Here is an 11,823-nt window from a genome sequence, read left to right as displayed (position 1 = left end):
ACAAATAAACGTTACCTTTATCTGAAATGTTTTTAATTATACGTTTTGAAGTTAACTGTAATTGCGGTTGTTTTTTATTTATACTTAATGGTATTGTAATTTGTAACTGAAAAGTTCAAATAATAAAGAACTTTAATTTGAAATTGTTATCCTAGAGCAGCCCTCTTACTTCGAGAACTCATCTTAACCAAATGCAACAGAGAGATGTTTTGAGTCGCTACCCAATTTATTTATTATATTATTAAGGAAGAATATTAACAAGCCAGCTACCATCTAAAAATTTTTTGTATTCATTTATTTCCTTTTTTGTCAAAAAGTTTTGTGAAATTTTTTTCCAATATTTAAGTTTGTATTTCAGTATTATTGAAGTTGTAATTGTAATTCGATAACAGGTCAGGTAATTATGATTCTAATTGGGGGTAATAATAGACATAAAGCAAACGTAATTACCTCTAACAACTTATATTACATAAGATATACGACAGAGCTACTTCATACGAAATGGATGTGCATAAAAATAATGGAACAAGAATAAAAAAAAATTATGCCATACATGGGGAGAAAACTGATTAGAAATTCAGTGATTTTTTCAGTGCACTTCGGCTTCTCTCGGGGCACCTGTGAATTGTTTCAGTCTTTAATAAATCGACGTTTATCTCTCTCGGGATCTGTGGGGTTCGGCACCTTATCTGGCCAGGCAACCAATTCAAATCCTCTCGACCTTGTAACCATTCCTGGACTTATTCTGGCTGTATGGATGGGGCAGCCGTCATGAACTGAAAATGACAGGACTAGGTGGAAAGGGATAATTCCGCTGGTGAAGCGAAGGGAGAAGAAATCCTGAAGAATTTTAATTTTAACGTATTTTTCACTGGTGAAACCCTTCAGTCTTGGTGATATCACATATACCATGTAAGGAAATCTAGGCCACACGTTTACGGTTACAAGCCACTCCTGGCCACTTCGTAAATGTTTCCTCGGTGGTATCTGAAGGAAAACAATCTAAATTTTTTACAATTTACGCGTTGCTTTCCGTAAAGGAAAATAATGATATATCGTTGGGGAAATGTAATGCTAAGTAACAACCCCTGCATTAGGATAATGTTTATTCTCTATGAGGATTAATACCTATTACAAGTTTTTCCTCCTCCAACCTCTTATACACTAAAACATGCTCGAAAGCTGATTAGTGGAATTCACGTTAAGAGAGGAACAGCACCACCTTTAGTAAACGTGTTTCAAACAGACAATTAACAATGACAGTAATGACCTGAGATGTTGCAATGCCAGTAACAGCCAATCAATCAATCAGTCCCTGTAATCGAGTGATTTAATATATCACTTTGTTCGGGGATAACGATATCACTGCTACAGCACCTCTTTTACAGCTAACAAGTTTGTCACCCAATCACTGGCTAGACTGAGGTGTATAAATTTTTGATAGGGCATCTGTCCTCTGCTAGTAGTATTCGTTATAGTCTCCCAAATGAAACAGCAACTATGTTCTCCAGGCGCAGATCGTTGCTCTACGAGAAAGTGGGCTTTCAATACGTGTTGTTGCACAGCGTCTGACGTCTCCCCTACACAGTAAATAAATGGAAAAGGAGGCACGCTTAGACTGGGAAATTGACCGACTTTGGATAGCATTTATTTCATTCATTTATTTATTAATTTTTTAAACTATAAACCTTATAAACCGTGAAATTATGAAACCTAAATTACAGTTGCCTGGTTCTGTTGACTCTAATAGTGATTCTTTCTCTTTACTTCCAGAATACCAAATAGCGTTCCATAAGTAAACAGGCTATAATTAATCTTGATTATCTAGGTATCTGCATGTTAATTACGTATTTCAGTTCGAAGACCTCCACCACGAATGACCACCCGTTAGGATAACGACGACATTCGACGAGCAGCATAAGAAGATCCTTTTACCAATACTATTGCTATTATTGAACGTCTGCATTAAATGTTTAGGCTATGACGGTGCGAAAACGTCTGCATGAGGCAGGAATACCTCATAGAATTCCTACCAAGAAGGAATTTCTCGGCATCGTGCTGATAGGCTTGCCTTCGTTCAACAGTTTTGTAGGGGAGATAGGAATTTTGGTCTCGAGTCGTATGCAGTGACGAAAGGTCTTTTACTAGCTGAAGTCACGGCAGAATACATAACCGAAGACCGAGTAATATAAGGCGAGTTTCTAAAATCATTAATAACAGTCAGACTATAATAATTATAAGCAAGGGTAATATTATCATCAAAAGATGATAATTTTGTCAATAACCATGTATTTTCCGCTAATTGAATTATATTCCCACGAGAAGTGTGAAAATAAAAATTCTTCATTGAAAACCCCCCATTAGTTATGCTATTTCCAGCTTTCAGGCATTAAGCAAATACATTATTAATATTATGAATAATCACGAAGGCAAACTTATAATATAGAGTACTGCCTGTTTACTTTATTAAAGATATCATATCATAACGGACTGTTGCAGATCAAAGTTAATGGCTATTATAGTATTAACCATTGCAGATGAATAAATATTCTTAACTTATTGCAAGGGTTGTTACTTAGCATTTTATTTCCCCAAACGATATAGAATATTTTCCCTATTACGAAAAGCAAAAAGCGTAAATTGTTAAAAATTAAGATTTTTTCCCTTCAGATACTACAGAAGAAATTTACGAGGTGACCAGTAATGGGCACGTCACAGTAAACGTGTGGGGCTGAATCTTTTTACATTATATGGATGATATCACTAGGATTGAGTGGAGGCTCACTGGTGAAAAATACATTGAAATTCTTCAGGATTTCTCATTTCTTTCACTTTAACAGCGGAATTATTCCTCCCCACATGCTCCTGTCATTTTCATTCACGACCGCTGCCCCATCCATACGGCCAGAATAGTCCAGGAATGGTTTCAAGGTCGAGAGGATCTGCAGTTGCTTGACTGGCCAAGTAAGGATACAAACATAACCTCACTAAGAATATTTAATTCTAATTTGGTAAAATGTTGGGAGCCGAGAGGGAGAGGAGACCAGATCAACTTATGAACCTCTGGAAACACAATGGAAAACTCTTCCCACAACCGACCACAGATCGTCAGAAACCATAAATCTTCTATGGCCTAACAGATTGCAAGAGGTGATCTAGAAGGAAGGTGGCTGGATTCTCACTAATATTAAAATAAATGTAAAAATTGAGTGTGTATATTTGGATTACCCCATGGCTTCCGCTGAACTTCCATGTCGTATGATGTCAAAAAAAAATCGTAATAGACCTATGCATATCGTTTAGCTCCAGGTCATTGATTATTAAAATTATTTATTCGAAATGTGAATTTGATATTTTAAAGGAGTTCAAAATCTAAAGGGAATTTCGCTATACTGATTTTTTCTTAAAAAATTATCTAAAAAGAGAACCCTAGGACATATGATCAAACTACATTTCTCCAAATAGCTCTTTCCACAATGGAAAAGTAAAATGACTGAAGGGGCTGTTTAACAATAGAGACGTCTGTCTTATCCTCACATGAATGATGATAAGAGCGAAAGGAATTTCTGTCCGTATGACAATAAAAACATGTATCACAATTAATATATTAGAAAACAGAAGCAAGTAGATATGTTATCCATATCATGTAATAATTATTGTAATGAACGGCGTGTAGGGAATAACTCTCTACAGTATACTCAGAGGGAATACAAACCCAATCCATGAATACATGAAACCTCTGAATATCAACAATTATTTATCATTGGCAAACGAATTAAGTTTACCATATGGGAATGGTTTAAAAGTTTGCACCAAGTTTGGGAGTCCTTCTTCACTTTTCATACACGTTGTGGAATTTTCTCTGTCCCTAGTAGTTTCATTTTGATTCCTCAGTAACGTCTAGTCTCTCTCTCTCTCTCCTCTCTCTCTCTCTGGCTCCCTCTCATCGTTCTCTCTCTCTCTCTTTTTCTTTTTATTCTAATGTATTTACAAGAGAGAGAGAGTTTTAACCCAATCCTTCTTCTTGTAAATGTTGTTGTATTCAGAAAATCTACAAGTACTTTCAATAATATTAGGATAAACACTAAAAACACGCAGGCATTAAATAAAAAACAAAAAAATATTTCAGTGGAGCTTTTCTGTAGCCATACACTATCCGCGAGCATATCTAGTATTTCGTCCACTCATCGGGGTCGCAACAGGCCCACCTTACCCCTAGTCCCCCACCAGTTTCAGTTGTAGCAAGCCAGGCTGAGGACATCGGTACACAGCAAAAGCAAGAAGCTTGTCAGTTTGAATTACATTTTAGAATTCCAAAACCTGTGAGACAGTTTAACAACAAGAACTCTATCCCCGACACCACTCCCCCCGCCCCCCGAAAAAATATATATGCATATATTAGTTTAGTCAAGATAAAAGGGTATTAATGACATATCAAAACTGAATACTTGGCGCAGTGGTATTTCTAGATGACATGTCACTTTAAAGTAGCTAATATGGGAAGAGAGAGAGAGAGAGAGAGAGAGAGAGAGGAGCTAAGGTGTCGGACACTTAAAACACGTTCACAGAGTAAAATTTTGGGTATGTTCAATGAAGTGCTGCTGCGTTTCTCTTTATAGCTTCCTATTATATTATTGATAGGAAACCGCACTGCAACCGATACTATAAACTGGCTTCTTACGTGATAAGGTTAAAATATCCTGTTATGATGTTCGTGATTCTCTCCAATACCAATATAACTCTAAAATTTTGATCAATTTTAAGTATTGCGTAATGAGTATGACCGATATATAATAACAGACACGGTGGTAAGATAACGCCTTAGACGAAAGTTAAATGGAATCTTAATAAACAAACTTATATTAAAAGTGAGACAGTAATCTTAGTTACAACGATATACCCTGCTCAGATTTCTTTTTTTTTTTTTTACTCCGTGTGTGTGTGTGTGTTTCTCCAACCATACCTAATGACTCCTCCCGCTGAAGAATTCCCAGAGCTTATTGGTGGAACTCTTGCTAAGAGAGGAAGAGTTCTCCCCCCATCCCCTGCAGTAAACACTGTTACCATATAATTTTTCGAAGTCCCTCAAGAAGGTGTACCAGGGAAACCTGTGTCCAACTGTACGTAGTTCGACCTCGACCCGACCTCGGTAGGATTCTCTTGGTTAAGATAGTACATCGTTGATAGCTAGAGGTTTGGAGTAAAATTTCGTCCCCTGTAACCCCTGTGGCAAGTGCGCACAGCGCAAAAGTTCCCGCTTGCCAGAACATACGTGCTCACCAAGAATCTTTCAAAATGCGGATAAGGGCGAGAAGCGCCTTTCCGCCACACCGAAACTGAAATCAGGAATGTGCAAAAATTGACCGCTAAATTATTTTATTATTTTTTGTCTCCTCACTATTTTTGTTGCGTATCCCTCCGCCAATTTTCTTGTCAGAGCTACCGCCATCTAGCGGTAGGTTATGATTAAAAAATTGGTCGAAGATAGGGTTGCCCCGGTAGCATATTCCCCAGATGCACTCAACGGCATATTCCCCAAATGCACCCAACGTTCAGCCAGACTCCGCCCCTATGGTCACTGTGGGCGGAGATATCTCACTCTCCTTGCAGATGACACTTTTCGCATTTCGCTCTGCAATACTGCTCTCTTCATTCTTCTCCGGTCATTAGCTTATTTTCTTATGTTTTGATTATTTTTATGTTATGTAAACATGAAATTGTGATATATATATATCCATATTTTACGATAGCAATATGCATATTTTGTTATATAAATAGTATCCTGCCAGCCAAAGTTCGTTTAGCGAAAGTGAAAGTTTGTTTACATTAGGATGTGAACGGTTGCCATGACAATTACATTAATATATACGTATTTCATCTAAGTGGAAGGAAAACAGGCAAGGAAAGAGATATTTCCACCCACAGTGGCCATAGGGGTGGAGCCTGGCCGAATCTGGCGAACGTTGAGTGCATTTAGTGAATATGCTACCAGGGCGCATATTCCCCAAATAAACCCTTTTATTAATTTGGTATTTTGGAGCCTCAAGGAAACCACCTTTTTTTAATTCAGTATTTGTGAGCCTCAAGGAAACCACCCTTTTTTAATTCTGTATTTGGGAGCCTCAAGGAAACCACCCTTTTTTAATTCTGTATTTGGGAGCCTCAAGGAAACCACCCTTTTTTAATTCTGTATTTGGGAGCCTCAAGGAAACCACCCTTTTTTAATTCTGTATTTGGGAGCCTCAAGGAAACCACCCTTTTTTTTAATTTCTGGTATTTGGAAGCCTCAAGGAAACCACCCTTTTTAAATTCTGTATTTGGGAGCCTCAAGGAAACCACCCTTTTTTAATTCTGTATTTGGGAGCCTCTAGGAAACCACCCTTTTTTAATTCTGTATTTGGGAGCCTCAAGGAAGCCACATTTTTAAAATTCACTATTTGAGACTCTCAAGGAAACCACTTTTTTTTTTTTTTTATTTAATTATTTCAGTATTTGGGACCCTCGAATGTTTTAGTTTTTATCTATTTATATTTTATGTTTGTATATTTATATTTTTGCTCTCTCTCTCTCTCTCTCCCCATGGAATACATGAAATGTTGTACACATTTATTGTTTGAAAAATTAGAATCCGTCCCGCATTTAATTTATTTATCAGCACGTGCAGTAATCCCCCTCCTTTCGGGGTCACGTTACCATTGTCCGGTAGTAAAGTGAAAAAGTTCATCTTACCCCCATAACAGGACACATTAAATTCTTTATGTCCGTACTTACTTCATTTAACAGGACCGTGTGGCCTAACGGATAAGGCGTCGGACTTCGGATCCGAAGATTGCAGGTTCGAATCCTGTCACGGTCGGTGGGTGGTTTTTCCTTTGTTAGCGGTTTTGTAGAGTATATTCGTATTTGAACAACCATCTTGTAAATGAAGGTGCTCGCCATCTTCAAAGACTGAGTTTTTTTTCGTCAAGTTAGCATTTGAACTTCACGAACGATCTAAATTCGTTGATTAGTTGTAAAGTTAATACTTATTTTTAAATTATTTAATGTTGTGTGTGTGTAAAACGATATGGTCTGAATGTCTATTATATAAGGTAGCGAGGCATTAATAATCTTACTATAATGGGCGTTATGTCTGACATTCAATCACGTCCAAACGGCTGGTCCGATGGGCATGAAACTTGGTAGGGTTGTAGTGGGGACTACTAAGATGGTTTATAATGGGGTTTCATCCTACCTGCGCCCCGCCTCCAAAGGGGGTGGGGGTGAGAAGGGATTTCCTGAAACGGAGCTGGTTCTGCCAGTGAAATGGGCCTGGTTATCCCCATAGACTTAGTTACTTTATGAATTTATCATACATAATTTCTTGCATTCTTGTACATATGACTTATCATTTGGAAAAGAATACAATAGAGTAAACATCAATGACATCAAAGAGGATGGAGATTGTGAAGGGGGTTGACAGAGAGAGAATGAGAGGGAGAGGAAGTGAGAGAGAGTAGACAGGGTGTTAGGGAGAAAAAGAGGAAAAAAGACATGGAGAGTTAGAGAGACAGAGAAGAGCCAGGGTTTGGGAGGAGAAGAGAGAGAGAGAGAGAGAGAGTTGGTATTAGCGAGAAGAAAGAGGGAAAGAGACAGTGGTGACTGGAGAGAGAAAGAGTGTAAGAGAAAGGAGCTAGAGTGAGAGGAAGAGAGAGAGTAGAGGGGGTGTTAGGTAGGAGAAAGATGGAGAGAGAGAGAGAGTTGGTATTAGTGAGAAGAGAGAGAGAGAGAATGGAGCAAGAGGAAGAGGAAGAGAGAGAGAGAATGAGTGTTAGGTAGGAGAAAGATGGAAAAAGTGAGAGAGAAAGTGCAATTTTATTAGTTGTCATTCAGAGTTATCCCAAGCAGAGCTGGGTCGGTCAGCTAGTAATATATTAATAATAATAATAATAATAACACGTTTTATTTTTAGCTCAAAACCATATACATGAAATATACAAAGTACAGAGTCACATACACAATCTAGATACATGAGATAACATGATAAAAAATTATAAACAGCCATAGCTACACAGTTGCAACAGTCATAATATTGAGAATAAAGTAATGATACAATTAATTATTTAAAAAAGCCTTGAGAGTTGTAATTAGTAGTGCACAGACTGTATAAATTAGATTCCAGGTCCAGAGGGCTAAATACAAAAATTGAATGCAGAAAAACTCTAACTTGATAATATTCACAGTAATAATGCAAAAGTAAAATACCAGTAATAACAGTAACCGTAGAATATAATATAAATAACAGATTCTGCCGATGACACCTTGCCAAGACAGAGATTAAGACATTTATGGAACAAACGCCTCATTTTCCCATCTTTCCCACAATTGAGATCTTGCTTCACTCCTTAGTGAATTGCTGCTGTTTCTCACTCGGGTTATCAGACTGGACATTGTTCGCCTTACAATGATTTTTAAGTTGTCTAGGTGGTTTTCTGTGAACATCTGTGTGGCGGAGTGGTAGCGAGGAGTGTTTGTGTGGCGTCTCAAAATGTCATTGTGTACAACTGTGATACGTCTCATGGTCTCTCGGGTATAGATCGTTTACAAGGAACACCCATAGATACTGTAGAAATACGATCAGAAGAACAGCAGTTTCAAGTCTCGGTGACAAGGCAAACCTCCTTGCGATCTTGTTGCTAGTTGCACATAGTTTACGACTTCTCTGTTCTATGCCTGCCTATCTTTTAGGTCGTCCGTGATAATGTGATCCAAATACGGAAATTCGTGCACGAATTCCAGCCGATGATTTCCGAGGAAGATTTGTGGTTCTGCGATATGGTTAAGCGATCTCGGGAGCAGCGACATACACTGGGTCTTGGTTTCGTTGTATAGGATATCAAATACCTCTGCATATTGGCGGCAAGTGTCGATGAGTCGTTGGAGACCTTGTACTGATGGGGAAATCAGAACCATATCTTAGGCGTAACAGTTTGTTTATAGTTGTTTCATTGACAGTGTATCCGATTGAGAGTGAGCTCAGTTTGACATTCACGGCATCTGTGTACGTATTAAACAGGTATGGTGAGAGAATTCCCCCTTGCCGAAGCCCGTTTAGGGAGCTGAAGGTGTACGACAATACATACCCCATTTGGCACTGAATTGCTGTGTGGAGAACCAGCAATATAAAATGCCAAATATAGAGGTGTGCCTCTTTTATGCAGCGTCAGGAAGAGCTTCAGGTAATTTACTCTGTCAAATGCTTTTCTCACATCCACAAAACATAGGAAAACAGGAGAGGCTGATGATAGGTAATAGTTCAGCCATTCTTTCAGTATATAGATGCAGGTGTCGGTTGAGTGGTTTGCTTTAAATCCGAACTGGTTGTCAGTGGTGTGTAGAAAGGGGAAAAATCTCACCAGAAGAACTGACTAAAGTATCTTTGACGCGATCGTTGTGAAATCAATCAGCCGGTAATTGCCAGGCGCAGCTGCATCCTTCAGCTTGTTTTTTTTATTAATGGAATCAAGTGAACTAAGAGGAGGGAGTCTGAAAGAAACTGGTGAATTATGCTCGCATTGAATAGGGCAGCTAGCAAAATATAAATTATCGGATGGCAGAATTTGAAAGATTCTGCGGGAAGACCATCGCAGCCGGGCGATTTTTTTATTGGCCGTGGATATTTGCACCCGGAGGTGAAAATAACGTAATGGTATTTGCACCCGGGGCTGAAAATAACGCAATGGTATATTGCACCCGGAGATCTGTAGCCTACATGGCAAAAGAAATCATTTCAATGACGCTGTGTTCGTCGACTGAAATATTTACTTTTCCATGTCCCTCCATCTCCTCTACAACATAAAAAAAAATCCTCACTTTCGGAACGGTCACCAAGAGCCTTTACCTTTTTCTTCATATTCCTCATATTTTGTAAGGTAACGATCTTTGAATATTTAGTGGACACTAAAGCTTTTAGCTCTTTTGTTTCCTGTTAACATTTGAATTGCTTCATTCAGTTCCCTCTTTTCATTAGCTGTCAGTCTTCTATGTTGGCTATAGTGCTGCTGCAAGTCTGTGGCCACTTCATGATTATGAGCCAAATTAGATCTGGTGATTTTTAGGCCATTCTTCGAGGAACATAATGACAGCAGAGATTAGCATCCACACGGCAGATATCTTTGTTTTATTCTCTGACCAGGTCCTTTCTTTCTTGGTTTACCATAATGAACACACACAAAAGTCACAGACGAATATTTAAGCTCAGGTGGTAAAGGAGCTTCTCTTGATTTGTTTTCTGCCTCAACGCTTTATGATGTTTTTAATAGATAGACAGACGCTCCCACTCTTTTTCTTGGTCATTGAATTGTTGCTCAGATTCTGCAAAAGAGCTAAAGGCGGTGACGGGGAAACTTCCTTAAAGATGTTAGAGCAATCGGTCTCTTTTAGTCCAGCCATATATCAATTTTCTTCGAAAGTTAAGGGAAAACTGACCATCTGAGATTCGGAAGGTCTTACTTCCGATAATGAAAGTATTCTATTCGATAACAAGCAGTAGCTATCTTAAAGATGCGAACTGGTTAAGTATGAAGCTATCTGACTTTTATCTTACTATCGAGTGCAAATAACTAAAGACTATTCCCTTCGATAACAAACAATATCTTTAAGAGGTGAAGTGGTTAAGCATGTATATAACAAACTGAAGAGAGAAGTAAAGAAGTAAATTTCGGGTGCAAATAACGCATTGTTATTTCACCTCCGTGTGCAAATACCACATTGTTATTTTCACTTCCGGGTGCAAATACCCACTTCGTTTATTATTAGGTAGGCTGTTTATGGCATCGCTGATGTTACCTGGCGTAATACGATCTGCGAAATGAAATTGAGTGTTGTCAATAAGAAGGTTATTTACATCCCTCCGGGAGTTTTGATCGTTTATTGCAATTCAGGATATTGCTGAAGTGATCGTCCCACATACTTGTGCACATACTTGCAATAGCCTCGTCACCGTCTGCTTATCCTACACTCTGTGATAGCTTTTTAGTTTTAGGATTTAGTGACTGGATATCTTTTCAATGACGAGGATAATCACTGGATTCTAAATTTCTAGTCATTGCATCGGCTCTTAGTTGCTTTTCATTTAATTTGCAATGCTCAAGAGCAAGTTTGAACTGCGCTCTCGCCAGTCTCATTAGTAATGCAGTGACCTTCCCTCGTACTACCCTTTTGCCTCCATAGTAAAAACATTCCTTGTGAATAAGTATACAGATCTTTAACCAAGTCATTCCATCCAGGTATATCATGAGGGCTGGTGATCGCCATTGGAGATCTATCTTCTACCGGAGGCACTGGGAAAGGAAAACAGGTTGGGAGTCCAACAGTCTCCTCAGAACAGTCTATAGGAGAAGGGGGCACTTTCAACTGAGGGGGAAAGGCCAGTCTTGGAGCCTCCAAGAGACCAGTTGATACCTGGGTGGGTATGGTCATCTCGACTTCGTGTCGCAGCCTCACTTCTCCCGTGTTGCTGGGAGGCGAGGAAATAATGGATGCCGCATTCAGAGGAGTCTGGTGGCTTTTTGTGCGTTCGTTTAGTGATTCCTGCACTTCTTTGATCGCATCCCAGATCCGTGCGAGATTGTTATTTGTTTCCACAGTTTTAAGACTGTCTAAGGATTCCTGTAGTCCTTTTCTAAGGATTACTGTAGTCCTTTGATCACGTCCCAGATTCTTGAAAATTTATTATTTGTTTCATGGATTTTTCCTTGTTTTTCTTATTATTTCTGAGAGGAATTTTGCTGTTTGGAAGCATTTTCTGCCGTGTGGTACACCGCAGGTAGGCTTAGGTCAGCA

General features: G+C 38.7%; 1 non-coding gene across 1 annotated transcript; it reads left to right on the top strand.

Annotated features, from left to right (window-relative positions):
* The first annotated feature begins 6,783 nt into the window (after positions 1 to 6,783).
* Trnar-ucg (transfer RNA arginine (anticodon UCG)) lies at positions 6,784 to 6,856 on the top strand. The gene has a single exon. It is a non-coding gene; the product is annotated as a tRNA-Arg (tRNA).
* Positions 6,857 to 11,823: the final 4,967 nt, after the last annotated feature.

This window comes from Macrobrachium nipponense, chromosome 7 (genome assembly GCF_015104395.2).
Source record: "Macrobrachium nipponense isolate FS-2020 chromosome 7, ASM1510439v2, whole genome shotgun sequence".
Lineage (NCBI taxonomy): Eukaryota > Metazoa > Arthropoda > Malacostraca > Decapoda > Palaemonidae > Macrobrachium > Macrobrachium nipponense.
The sequence above is the reverse complement of the archived record's forward strand: the minus strand, read 5'-3'. Positions and strand labels throughout refer to the sequence as shown.